The following is a 14,694-nucleotide window of genomic DNA, read 5'->3' on the forward strand; positions in this document are numbered from 1 at the left end:
GTGTGGCTGGTAGTATTCTGAGGTAAATCCTGTGTTCTGTTTTGTCAGTTTTTTAAAAACCTTTCTTTTATTGAGGGATAATATACATAGTAAAGTGTATAATGAGCTCAAATATTAAGTGTACAGTTTGATGAGTTTTGACAACTCACTCAAATCAGGGTATAGAATATTCTCCAGATGTCTGGACAGTGTATGGACATATCACAATTAGTTTACCCCTTCACAAGTTGATGGATATTAGGACTGTTTCCCGTTTTTCCCTAGTATGAATGAATTCTAAGATTTACCAGACGCATTATAACTCCATCCTCAACTTCTTTCTTGTATTATAGATGGTCGGGAGGAAAAACAGGAGGCCCGAAGTCAGTGAAAGAGAGAAAAGTACAACTTGGAAGAGAGTGGTTGTGAAGCTGGCCGTGGTCCTCGTGGCTAATACAGGGAAGCTAGCAAAGTAAACAAACAAATAAACGAGGTTTAACAGAAGTTTTTTTTTCCTACCAACTTGGAAAGCAGAGTGGGGGCTTTCCAAAACAAGCCAGCCAAAGTGAAGGGCTTTCTGCACCCCACAAAACAGGGCTTTTCTGTGATAGATTATGGATGGGTTGGACAGGGAGAGATCTTAGGCTCAGTTTCTTGTTCAGCTGATGAGAACAGAAAACATTAGGAAATGGCAAAGGGGCTGAGGACCTAGGCATTAGTAGCCCCGGTCCCAATTAGGGCGTGATCATGTCCAGTCTTTCTCAGGGCTTGTGGGGCATAGCTCATGGGGGTGGCAATGAGGAGGAGAGAAGACACCTGCAGCGCCTCGTCCTATGAAACCGGCCACAAGTGAACATAGTGTCCACATTCTGCTTTGATAAACATGTGATCCCTGTTGCACATATTGTGAAAACTTCATGTGACAACCCTGTTTTCCATGGCCCAGGAAAGTCCCCCATAGAAGAATAGTGACCTGCTAAGCACCTAGAAAGGGAATGGGACTTTGGAAGAGAGAGCTCCCTGAACCTTGGCATTTCATCTAGGCAGAACCAGCTAGGGAAATGATGGGCAGAAAAAACTTTCCAACACATGCACTATATAATTTATTCCCCACTGTATTCCCAAAGGATAGATTTTTATTGCCATTTTATGATAAGAAAACTATAGCTTAGAGAGTTTAGGTTAACATGCCTGAATTCATATAAATTCTGTGGTAGAGCCAAATATCTGTAAGTGTTGGAGCGACACCTGGAAGGTGGTCACTAGAGACATCTAATCTGAGTTGTCCCCAGACATCCTAGCAAGTACAAGTGATAGTTGAGAGGGGTAACATGTGGTGCGATGGTAGATTTCTCTTTTTTTTCCTATTTGTACTATCAACTTTTGTCTTGCATGTTTTGAGACCGTTATACATTAAGTGCATATAATTTTAGGATTAAAACTTCCTAGTGGGGCTGGCCCAGTGGCATAGTATTTAAGTTCACACATTCCGCTTTGGTGGCCCAGGGTTCACAGGTTTGGATCCCGGGTGCAGACCTACACACTGCTCATCAAGCCATGCTGTGGCGGAGTCCCACATACAAAATAGAGGAAGACTGGCACAGATGTTAGCTCAGGGCCAATCTTCCTCACCGAAAAAAAAAGAAGAAAAAAAAATTCTTAGTGAGTTGAACATTTTTATCATTATGCAGTTATTCTCTTTATTTTGTTTTTTTTAATTTTTTGTTTATTGCAGTAACATTGGTTTATGACATTGTAAAAATTTCAGGTGTACATCATTGTAAAAATATGGAACGCTTCATGAATTTGCGTGTCATCCTTGCGCAAGGGCCATGCTAATCTTCTCTGTATCGTTCCAATTTTAGTATATGTGCTGCCGAAGCGAGCACTATTCTCTTTATTTTTAGTATTTTGGGCCTTAAAGTCTGTATCATCTGCTATTACTATAACTATATCATCCTTTGACTTTCGATCTTCTCTCCTTATGTTTTAGATGTCTCCTATAAACAGACTGTAACTTGCAATTTTTAATCCCAGTAACAATATCTATCTTTTCGCTGGTAAGTTTAGTCTATTACACTTATTGCAATTATTAACATATTTGGATTTATTTCTACCATCATATTGTGTGCTTTCTATTCATCCTATTTTTTCTATTTTTATTTGTCTGTTTCTATTTTCTTCCATTATAGCCTTTTTTAGATCAAAGTTTTTTGTTCTTAATTTCTCTCATTCCATTTTCCCTGCTCTGATTTCTATATTGTTTACTCTATGTCTATTCTTGTAAAGGCTGTTAGAGCTTTTAAGCATGCATAACCACATAAATGTTTATTTTTACCCATATCAAAATAGTACAAAGGAATAGAAAATTTTAAATCCTATCACGACTTTTCACCTGTTTACAAAAGGCACAACAAAAAACTAAGTTCCCAGAAAGATTGAAAGTAAAAGAATGGAAAAAGCGGAGATCGTTAAAATGGTAAATTTTATGTTGTGTGTATTTTACCACAATGAAAAAGAATGAAAAAAAAAACATACCAAATAAATTTATTTATACAAAATAAATAGTAACCAAAAAAGCTTGTATGCTTATATTGATATTAGACAAAGTAGAATTTGAGGGCAAAAAGAAACGCTGTTTATCCTCACTGTCTCCAATTCCTATCATTCCACTTTCTCTGTAGCTGATTCCAATCAAGATTTTGCCCCTATCACTACTGAATCAGCTTTTGACAAAGTCACCAACGACATTCACAATGTTAAACCCAAAGGAAATTCCTTATCTTACCTGACCTATCAGCATCTGATAAAATTGATCCCTCTCTTCTTGAAACACACTAATCACTTGCCTTCCTAGATGCGATTTTCTTATTTCTCCTACCTCATGATCCAGTCTCTTAATCTCATTTGCTAGTTGCTCCTCATCTCCCCCACCTGTAAAAGTTGGAGTGCCCCAGGCCTCTTTCCCATCTATAGTCACTCCTTAGGTGATAGCATCTAGTCTCATGGCTTTAAGTGCCATTTATAAACCCAAGACCCTCAAATTTATATCTGCAGCTTTACCTCTACCTCCAGACCCATGGAAAACTGCACACAGACATTCTCCACTTGGATGTCATATAGGCACGTGTAACTTAACACATCAACAATTTAAACCCTTTCTCCCCACCACCACCACCCAAGTCTACTGTTCCCACAGCATTTCCCCCTAAGGAAGTTGAAACTCTGATATTCTGATTTGCTCATGTCAGAAACACTTGGCTCCTTCTTGACTTCTTTTTTTCTCTCACATGCCCATATCCAAACCCATGAGAAAATACTGTCAGGTCTATTTTGAAAATATATTCAGGGTCTGATGACTCATTGCCCCCTCCTCTGCTGCCATCCTGGTCCAAACCACCATTATTTCTCACTTCTATTTCATAATGGCCTCCTAACTGGTCTTCTTGCTTCTGCTCTCATCCCTCTACAGTCAATTCTAAATATGATAACCACAATGATGCTTTAAAAACATACAGGACATCATTGATATCTCTGCTCAGAACCCTCTAATGGATCCCCACCTCAGTAAGAGTAAAAGGCAAAGTCCTTACAATGACTTATAAGGCCTTATGTGATCAGGACCTGCTACATAACTGCACCTTCTTCTATGCTTGCCTTTATTTGCTCGACTTCAGGCCCACTGGCCTCCTTGCAGTTGCTGGAACACGCCACACTCAGCTTCAGAAACTTTCTTCTCTCAATTCACTTAGGTCTCTTTTCAAACATTCCTTGACTGGGAGATTTTCCTTGTCCATCCTCTACAGAATAAAAGCCTCAACCTCCACACTCTGTATCTTCCTCTGCATGCTATTTCATTGCACTTATTGGTTTATCATTGATCTTCTCCCACCCCACCCCATCGCCGGCACTAGGATGTAAGCGCCATGAGGGCAAGACTTTGTCTGATTCACTACTGTAGATCCATTGCTTAGTGCCTGGCACAGAAGGATTGTTCAACAAATAGCATGTTGGTTAAGAGTATGGACTATGGGGCTAGAAATCCAGCTCAAATCTGGGCTCTAACCACTTACTAGAATGGCCTCAGTCGAGTTGCCTAAACTTTCTCTGCTTCATTTTCCTTATCAGTAAAATGGGTATAATAATACTTCCTCCATAGGGTTTTTGAGAGGATTCAATGAAATAATATATGGAAAGCCCTTGGAACAGTACCTGGCAAATGCTTTGTTATTATGAATGAACGAAAATTCACTGTTAGTGCAAAAAAAATGATTGCTACATAAGAATAAGAGGAACAATTAACCAGAAATGAATAGAATGTCTAAACTTCTTTGTACTTAATAACATTGCCTCAAAAAATAAAGGAAAAGATGTCAAGATTATAAGGAGAATTTAACAAGGCATAATCTTAAGAGAATATTTCAACATATGTCTAGCAGTAAATGACAGGTTGAAATAAAAATTCAATAGTACATATTAGACTTGAAAACACATTTAACAAGCACAATCTAATAGACATATATATGAAAATTTGTACTAACAATTATAGAATATACATTTTTTTCAACCACATATGGACAATTTATTTAAAAGAAAAACCTACTCAGGGGTTTCATTCAGCTGTAATAGAAACCATCCCACACACACAATGGTGACTTAAACCAAAAGCAAGTTTACTTTTATCATGTCACAAGAAGTCCAGAAATGAGCAGTCTGGGATTGATGCAGCTACTCAAAGATGGCATTGTGGAGCCAGGATGTTGTGTCTTTTTGTAACACCGTCCTTAGCCTGTGGTTTTCATCCTTCTTATAGACTGAATGTTTATGTCCTCCTAAGATTCATATGTTGAAACCCTACCTTCCAATGTGATGGTATTTGGAGATAGGGCCTTTAGGAGGAAATTAGGATTAGATGAGGCCATCAGGGTGGAGTGCTCATGAATGGAATTAGCGCCCTTCTAAGAGTCACAAGAGAGCTTGCTTCCTCTGCTCTGCTCTCAACCATATGAGGATACAATGAGAAGTCTGGCAGTCTGCAACCCAGAAGAGGGCTCTCACCAGAACTCAACTGTGCTGGCACCCTGATCTCAGACTTCCAGCCTCTAGGACTGTGATAAATAAATTTCTGTTGTTTATAAGCCACCCAATCTATGGTAGTTTGTAATAGCAGCCCAAGCAGACTAAGATAATCCTTGTGGCTATATGATGGTTCCTCCAACCCTAGGCATTGTGCCCACTTTCCTGATAGGAAGAATGGGAAAAGGCAAAGAGAAAAATGCGAAGAGAATAAGCCTGATGACACACTTCCCTTTTCAGGAGTTTCTTTGAAGCACCGCACAATGATTTATGCCAACTTCCCATTGGTCAGGACTATGGGTCTTATGCTGCAAAGAAATGGCTGGGATATAGTTTATATTTACTAGCGCACGTTACTAAGCTGAGAAAAATCAGGGTTTTCTAAGCACATAAGAAGAGGAGAATAGATAATAAGTAAGTAGCTAGAAATATTTACTATACTAGGGCAGAAAACAAGTCCCAACAAATATCAAAGAATTAATTTAATAAAGACAATGTTCTTTGTACACAATTTGATATTACAAAACAAAAATGTAATTGAAATATCCATATATTAAATATTACACAAAATACTCCTAAATAACCCATGGATCACTTAAATTGTCATTATGGAAATTTGACAATATTGAGAATAAAATCCTAATGCGTATGCTACATAATAAGCCATATGTGATGCAGCTAAAGAGTTATTTAAAGGGACATTCATAGTCTTAAATGTTTACATTGCAAAAGAACAAAAATGAGGGGGGTTGGCTTCATGTAGTGGTTGGCTTCAGCACACTCCACTTTGGCAGCCCAGGTTTGTAGGTTCGGATCCCAAGCGTGGACCTACACCACTCGACAGCCAAGCTGTGGCAGCAACCCACATATGAAGTAGAGGAGGATTGGCACAGATGTTAGCTTGGGGCTAACCTTCCTCAGCAAAACAAAAAAAGAAAAGAACAAAACTTAATGACCTAGTGGTCCATTCTGAAGATGAGACACTGACAAAGGCAACTACATATTCATAACATTTATAAGGTCTCGCTCCCATTTTAATTTCCCTTGTGCACAGTAAGGGAAAGGATCCATAGTTTCCCTCCAGCATGAGTTCTCACATGTTTCATAAGGGAAGAGGAATTACCAAAGGCTTTCCCACACACCCTGCATTCATAGGGTTTCTCCGCTATGTATTATCCTGAGCCATCAGACTGACGTCTTTTCCACATTGATTATATTCATAAGGTTTTTCTCATATGTGAATCTTCATGTGACTCCTAAGGCATGTGGGACAACTAGAGGCATTTTCGGCCTAACATTCATAGAGTTTCTCCCCATTACATATTCTCTTCTGCTTTTTTAATGTAAGAGTTTGTGTTGGAGGCTTTTCCACATTGACTTCATTCACAACATTTTGCTCTATTGTGAATTCTCGTGTATGCCTTAATGGATACGCTTACACTAAAGGTCTTTCCACATTGAATACATCCAAAGTATTTCTCTCCACTGTGGGTTTTCACATGATTCCTAAGAGAAGGGAGATCCCTGAAGGCTTTCCCTAAGTCATTGCATTCATAGGCCTTCACCCTGGTGTGCATACTCTTATGCCATGCAAGGTTAGCCCTCGTGTTGAAAACTTCAAAAGAAATACTATATTCATTGGGGTTTTTCTCCAGAATACAGTCTCTCCTGTTGATGAAGAGATGAGTGATGACTGGAGAAATTCTTCTATTCATTATCTTTATTGGAATTCTCCCTTTCTGTTATGTATATAATGGACATTATATTTTTTAATGATTTCCTATGCATGCATATGGTTCCTGCCTTAAGGTTTTTTTCAATTTGAAACAGTGTCTCATCTGCAGTAAGGCTCTATCATGCTCATTATTTTCATATGAAGATTTTCTGATAATTGTTTAAGTTTGAATTATTTTATAAACACTCAATATCTCAGTCAAATTAATGGAAACATTTGTGTATGAATTCTCAGTGAAAAAACATGTTTTGAGCTAAGTTTATAATACTCATAGTATCTTTCCTGAGATACTGTTTTCTCCTGAGTGAATTTTACTTGCCTAAATGACTTTCCCAGTTCTTGGATGGTATATTATGTTCCTGTTGCCTCTTTAACAAATTGCCACAAACTTAGTGGCTTAAAACAACACAATTTTTTTATCTTATAGTTCTGGATGTCAGAAGTCTGAAATCAGTTTCACTGGGCTAAAGTCAAGGTGTTGGCAGGGCTGGTTCTTTCTGGAGGCTCTGAGGGGAGAATCTGTTTCCTTACCTTTTTCAGCTTGTAGTGGCCACCTATATTCCTTGGCTGTGGGCCCTTCCTCGATCTCCAAAGCCTGCTTCTGTCATCACATTGCCTTCTCCACTTCTGTAGTCAAATCTTTCTCGGCTTCCCTCGTATAAGGACACCTGTGATTACAATTAGGACCCACCTGGATAATCCAGCATATCTCCCCATCTGAAGATCCTTAACTTAATCACATCTACAAAGTCCTTTTTTACCACGTAAAGTAACATTTGCAGGCTCCAGAGACTAGGACCTGGATATCTTTGGGGGTCATTATTCAGCCTACCACATACGGATTTTCTAATTCAAGGCCTTTCCAATATTCTCTTAATGTAAAGGACAAAGAATCACTCCTTGTGACTCTTACCATGCTCAGGTCATTGCATGGCTGTTCCCCAAATATGTCCTGTTGAGGTTGACCCTGGGTGTTTAAGTAAACTCCCAATCTGAAATAAACTTGACAAATATTTAAAACGTGGAGAAAGAAATGCCAGAATACAGGTTTTAAAAGTCAGTACAAGGGTCAAAACGTACAAACTTCCAGTTATAAAATACATAAGTCATGGGGAAGTGATATACCAAAAAAAAAAAAAAAAGTCAATACAGCCAATATAAATTTCTTCCAAATCTAAAATACAGACCCTAAAATGGAGAAGAACGCAATCATGAGCAAAGACAGACTTTGAGAACCTTGGCTGTATGGGCATATTGGCAATTACAGGGATAAGGTGTAGACATTTTAGGTAATTTACTAACAATGATACTATGACAATTTAGACTGATGTTGACAAAAAGAAGTTATCATCAGAAATCCCCAGTTGGGAAAAATTAAGAGTCCATATGAAAATGTCAAATTTAAAGAAGATAAATAGTGCTTTCTCTGAGATTAGGCTGGGTTTGCACAGTTGATGTCCTGCTCATGAGGAAGGTTCATGATGTGCATACGATAATAAGACCTTCCACGAAATAGCTGCCAACATTTTCACCCTCAGGGGTTCTGAGGGTGAAATACAGGCAAGTATGACTGTAAGACCAGCAAATGAGCATATCAAAGTTCTCATCAATCAAATAAAAGTCTTTCAAAAGGATCCCAAACTCAAATACCCATTCTGCGCCCCCAATACACTGAGAATCTCTGATACCTGAAAATCATGCCCAAGCTTAGATACACATTTGAGGAACCCTAAGTCTTTTAACTATGGAGCAAACAAAAAGTCAGTGAAAAGTACAGGTCTTCATTTTCATAGGGAAGTCGTTATACAATGAGCCCCATGATGGCAAAGATCATTTCTGTCTCATGTGCTGATGTTTTCCCAGACCCCAGCCAAGATCCTGGAACACAAGAGGTATTTAAGAAATACCTGCCCCATAAATGACTAAGTGAAGGAATGGTGTCTTTTTTGTGTGTGTGTGAGGAAGATCAGCCCTGAGCTAACATCCATGCTAATCCTCCTCTTTTTGCTGAGGAAGACCAGCTCTGAGCTAACATCTATTGCCAATCCTCCTCCTTTTTTTTTTCCCCAAAGCCCCAGTAGATAGTTCTATGTCATAGTTGCACATCCTTCTAGTTGCTGTATGTGGGAGGCGGCCTCAGCATGGCCGGAGAAGTGGTGCGTCGGTGCGTGCCCGGGATCCGAACCCGGGCCGCCAGCAGTGGAGCGTGCGCACTCAACCGCTAAGCCACCGGGCCGGCCCAGGAATGGTGTCATTTGTGCATACTGTCACCAGATTGTTGTAGTTCTTCAGCATCACACCTCTGAGTGAGGTCCAACAGATCCCACTCCTCTCTGGGGGAAGTCCATAGCCATATGCCTGAAGGCTGCTGATTCTGGTAAAGTCACACAGATTCTGTCTCAGTGAGATACCATCTCCTCCAATGTTCATAAGAGGATGCGTGAAGTGATAGCTCTGTGGTATGGAGACTAGATTCGGAAGAAATTTAGATGGGTCTTCTACCCTAAGGCTCAGTGTCCACACCCACTCCCCAGGCAATCTACCATATCCAGTCTCATAACTCTAATAACACTTCTAACACATGCCCTAGCTTGTATTTCCAATACTGCACTCTGAGTTCTTCCAGACTTATTCCTCTCTTTCTCCAACATTGAGCACAGTCCTCAAAACAATGCAGGCATGAGCAAAACACCCAATAACTGAAAAAATTATGTCCTCAGTGAAAACATGGATTTCTTGAGACAAAGACATTTTTATCTCCTTCTGTAGTATCCACCACAGCACTCAGCAGAATGTGATGCCCAGGGGAGGGCAGTCAGCCTGGGTGAGGAGTTGAATGAAGCATTTCTGTGTAGTCCCTGCCTACACACAAGCGGCCCAGAGACCTGACAAAACATGATCAGGAATCCAGGCAGCAATTGCTGTAGTCTGTTTTAGGAAACCCTAGCCAGGCAAAGGAGAAATGTCTACCTGGTGTCTACCTGTTGGAGAAAGATCAAATTCCTACACACCTGTGACAAATTTGTCATCAATTCAGAAGCCATTATTTCCTCTCCTGTGTCTCTTTCAAGGACAGGTAGGCTCCTGAGACAATGTAGCCAAGAGAATCCAGGCTTACCACATTTCATAATCACAAGCCCGGATGCTTCCACATACACTAATTTTGAGCTCCCTCTCTTTCCCTACACATTCACACAGTGCTGTCATAAGAATTCAGGGTAGTCGTGTCTCACCCAACATCAGAAAAGAGGACTCTGGGCCTTGCTGCCCATGAGGAAGAGATTACTAGTTCCAGCTTGAGAATATAGCTGGCCAGGTCTGCCTCATTCCCTCTTCAACCAGTGGAATCTGGAGTCCTGTTTTATCACCAATCATCAACCAACAGTAATGCAACCTCAACCGTTAGCTATCTCATGGCAGTAGACCAGGCTGCATATGGGAAAGCCTTTTAAAATGTAAAGTGTTCTACTATCTTCATATTAATTTTTTTAAGTGCCATTTACTGAGGACCCACTTTGTGCTGGAGATTGTCCTGAGAACTTTACCTGCATTTGCCCATTTCTTATAATACTTCTGCTAAGTACATATTATTCCTCCCACTTAATAGCTGAGGAAACTTACGCACAGAGACGATTATTAACCTAATACAGATTTATTAACATGCCCAGTGGGAAAGTGGCTGAGTCAGGATTTGAGTGCAGGTCTGTCTGTCTCCAAAGCCTAAACTCTCCTAACCACTACATTTCTATAGAAAGAAACTTAAAGTTTTGGAATTGTTGGGGATGTTATTATTCCTTAACATACCTAGGAGATGGTCATACAATCTTGCTAATTCATGTGTGATGTGTGGACCAGCAGCATGACCTGGGAACGTGTTCGAAATGAAGAATCTTGAGCTCCAACCCAGATCTCCTGAATAAAAATGAGCATTATCCGAAATAAGATCTTCAGAGGTTTCGGGCACATGATTAAATTGGAGAAGGACTAGGCTAGAACTCTGCCGGGCACCATAAAGCACTAGCAAATGAAATGTTCCATTCCATTCAGAAATCCTGGAGCTCCTCCTGCTGGCAAAACACCTGTGTTTCAGGCCCCGATGCCTGCATTCAGGCCCTTACCTCTGGCTCACTCATTATTAAATCCATTCAGCTATTTATTCAGAACTTGCTACATAAAGGCACTGATGATTCAGCAGTGAACAATCACAAACTACAGCACACATAGAGAACTTACATTCTAGTGGTAGAAGGCAGAAATTTAACAATAAATTCTATGTCTGGTGGTGTTAAGTTCTGTTGGAAAAACAAAGCAGGCTGAGGGAGTATGAGGTTCCAAAGACATGCACACATCCAAGAGTATTCATACTGAGAGGCAGGACTGATTCTGAGCCAGATAAGATAAATAAATAATTATCTTTCTGAGCAGAAAGACAAATAACCATTTCACAGAGCACTATAAATTGAGACCTGGCTTGCTCAAAAATTGTTATTGATCCCCAAAGCATTAGAAAGAACTAGAACGTCATGGTTTTGCAGAATCTCAGGAGAGATTTCTGATGTTGGTCTACTTCAACTTACCCTAACCAGGAGGTGCTGGAGCCAAAGAGTTCTTGGCCCTCTCCATCTGCAGAGGGCAGAACTTGGGTCTCCTCCCAAGATGGAGAGAGGCAGGACAATGAGTGTCTAAAGAATCTCATGCCAAAAACACCTTCTACTGTCATCTTACCACCCAAACCCATACTCCAGTCTAATCAAGAGAAAAACATGAGACAAACCCAAATTGGAGGACATTCTACAGGACACCTGAGCCAATACTCCTCAAGACTGTCAAGATCATGAAAAACAAGGAGGGAGTGAGAAACTGTCACAGACCAGAGGAGACTGGGGAGACATAACAACTAAATGCAATGTGGTACCTGGATTGGATTCTCAAACAGAAAAAAAGACATTAATGGGAAAAACTGGTGAAATCCAAATAAAGTTTGGAGTTTTAGTTAATAGCAGTGTATCACTGTTGGTTTCTTCATTTTTGACAAATTTCCCATGGAAATGTAATATCTTAATAATTGGGAAAATTGGGCAAGGGGTATACAGAAACCCTTCATACTATCTTTGGAACTCTTCTGTAAACCTAAAATTATTCCAAATTAAAAGCTTAAAAAAAACCCTTGCCAGGGTTCAAAAGGGTTTGAACTGAGGGTTCAAAGACTGGCAAAAGGTTGATACTTGTTGAAGCTGGGTAGTAAGTACAAGGTGGACTAACTATAATATTTTCTCCACTTTAATGTATGTTTGAAAATATCCATAATAAAAAATATTTTAAAGAAAAAAGAGCTCATTCTGATTCTTTGAAATATCTAATAGGGTAAACATGTAGCAAAACTAATTAAGAAAAAAAGGAGAGAAAAAGCACTCTGAAAATAGAATGAAAAGGGAGAAATAACTACAAAGACAACAGTTACTTTAAAAGACTTACACAATATTGTAAACAATTACATGTTAATTCAAAACCTGGTTGATACCACCTTTAGCATCACTCAAGGCGGGATGACAGACGTTATGTCTAGCAACAGGAATACATGGCAATAGAAAGCACACAGCACCACCTATGAAGCATGACCAAAAAAACTGAACCTAAATGTAATCCAGCATCTAGATCTAGCTCGTGTTTACCAGAAATACCACGAATGGAAAGAAAAACTAAAAGACACCATGATAAAAAAAAAATCAGCTGAATCAAGATTGTGGAACATTCTGTAAGGCAAAATGACCAGAATTCTCCACCAAATCAATTTCATTAAAAAAAGGAGGGGACTGTTAAAATTTGAGACATAACTGCCAAATACAAGGTGTGAAACTTCTATATCCCCACCTTCTTCCCCCTGAATTATTTTGAAGCAAATCCCAGACATCCTATCATTTCTTCTTAAATATTTTTAATGTTACTCTCCCATATAAGAATGCCTTTGAAAATAATTACTGTAATATCATTACCACACCTAAAATTTTTGCAATTCCAGATTATCAGCAAGTATCCACTGTTCACCTTTCCCCGATTGTCTCATACATTTTTTAATGAATTGTTTGTTTGAATCAGGATGCAAATAAGGCTCACACATTATAATTGGCTGATACATATCTTAAATTTCTTAACCTGCATGCTCCTCATCCACCTCTTTTATCCTTCCTTGCATGCATTTGTTGATGAAAAGAGATCGTCTTGAAAAAGTTCCACATGAATGTATTTGGAATGAATTTCCAAATGCACCCCATGGTGTTATTTTACATGTTCCTCTGTTCCCTATATTTTCTGGTAAATTGGTGGTTAGATCTATTGATAAGATTCTGATTCAATTGTTTTTTGTCAAAAATACTTCATAGGTGTAACCAATGTGCTTCCATCAGGTTAGGATGTCAGACTCTCTGCCTTTTTTTGTGATTTTAGCAGTAAGTGGTGGTTACACTAACTCAAAATGGTTTACAAAATAATGACATTTTAATTCTATCACTCCTTCATTTATTAGAAGAGAATTTTTATAAAGAAAGACTTTCATCAACTATTTGGTTATCTTAAGTCAAAGGTCATTCTTATGAAAAGCAGGATAAATATTTGATTATTTTCCTTTATTTAAGCAGATTTCAGATTAACAAAGCAGTTTACTAGCACCTCCACATGTGAACTATGAGTTTTGTATTGATATGAACTCTTGGATTTGAACATATTGAATGTGCTTCAATCCCCTGCAGTTATCCCTACTGATGCCCAAATTGTCCCATCTTTCCCCAGTGGAAACTTCTTCAATTGGTTTCTGAGTTCATTTGACATGAATATAGTAGTCTTTGAAAGCTTCCTTGCTAGCTGAAATGACAAGATGTTCCAATATCATTCTATACACTTCCTTCTACAGTCCTAAAATCAGTCATTTTGCAAAGGAGCCCTGTGTGCTTTTAGTGGGTAACAGTATGTACAGACTCCCATCCAGACACTAGGAATGCTCATTGCCACTGCATTGACCATTGCTTCTAAGTCTTTTCAGTGGGCAGAGCTTGAAAATAAGTAATTTTTTAATCATATAATACATCATGAGTTACATTGATACTTCTGATTCAAATTTAGGTCAACAGATTTTTACACATCCATATCAATCTTATACCAGTGTAGTGGGTTGATAGTGGCCCCCAAAATATATGTCCACCTGGAACATCAGAACATGGCCTTATTTGGAATACGGGTCTTCGAAGATGTAATTAAGGTAAAGATCTCAAGACGAGATCATCCTGGATTAGAGTGGGTCCTAAATCCAATGACGGGTATATGTGAAGAGATAGAAAAGGAGAGGACATACAGAGACACAGGGGAGAAGGCCATGTGAAGTCTGAGGCAGAGATTGGACTGGTGCATCTACAAGCCAAGGAATGCCAAGGATTGCTGACAGTCACCAGAAGCTAGAAGAGAAGCAGAAAATAGATTCTCCTTCAGAGTCTCTAGAAAGAACCAACCCTGCTGACATCTTGATTTTGGACTTCTGGCCTCAAGAACTGCAAGAAAATAAATTCCTGTTGTTTTAAGCCATCAAGTTTGTTGTAAGTTATTAACTAATACAATCTGTATCTTCTTTCTCCCAACTAACAGCAGCACAAGGCTTGCATTAGTCCATAACCACGCAGCAGTCTCAAAATAACAATACGAACACCACTACCAAAAATATAATTACTAGAAATAGTTTAAATTTTGCAGGTTTTGTTTGTTTCTTTAGCATATACTTTAACTGGGATGTACAGTCAAGTTTTAAGCACTTGAAAGAATTCCTTTCTCTGTGGTTATGTTACCAACTTGATAAACGGTAGGTCCCTGTTTCACATGGCTTTAGATGTTTGCGGATTGCTTTTATATTTAATTTTGTT

The 14,694-nt window shown here is 39.0% G+C and overlaps 1 non-coding gene across 1 annotated transcript; it reads right to left on the reverse strand.

Moving 5' to 3' along the window:
• Positions 1-1,761: 1,761 nt before the first annotated feature.
• LOC147911935 (U6 spliceosomal RNA) lies at positions 1,762-1,868 on the reverse strand. The gene has a single exon (XR_015550797.1). It is a non-coding gene; the product is annotated as a U6 spliceosomal RNA (small nuclear RNA).
• Between the last annotated feature and the right edge of the window lie 12,826 nt (positions 1,869-14,694).

This window comes from Ceratotherium simum, chromosome X (genome assembly GCF_057802395.1).
Source record: "Ceratotherium simum simum isolate JZ-2026a chromosome X, ASM5780239v1, whole genome shotgun sequence".
In the NCBI taxonomy this organism is placed as follows: Eukaryota; Metazoa; Chordata; class Mammalia; order Perissodactyla; family Rhinocerotidae; genus Ceratotherium; species Ceratotherium simum.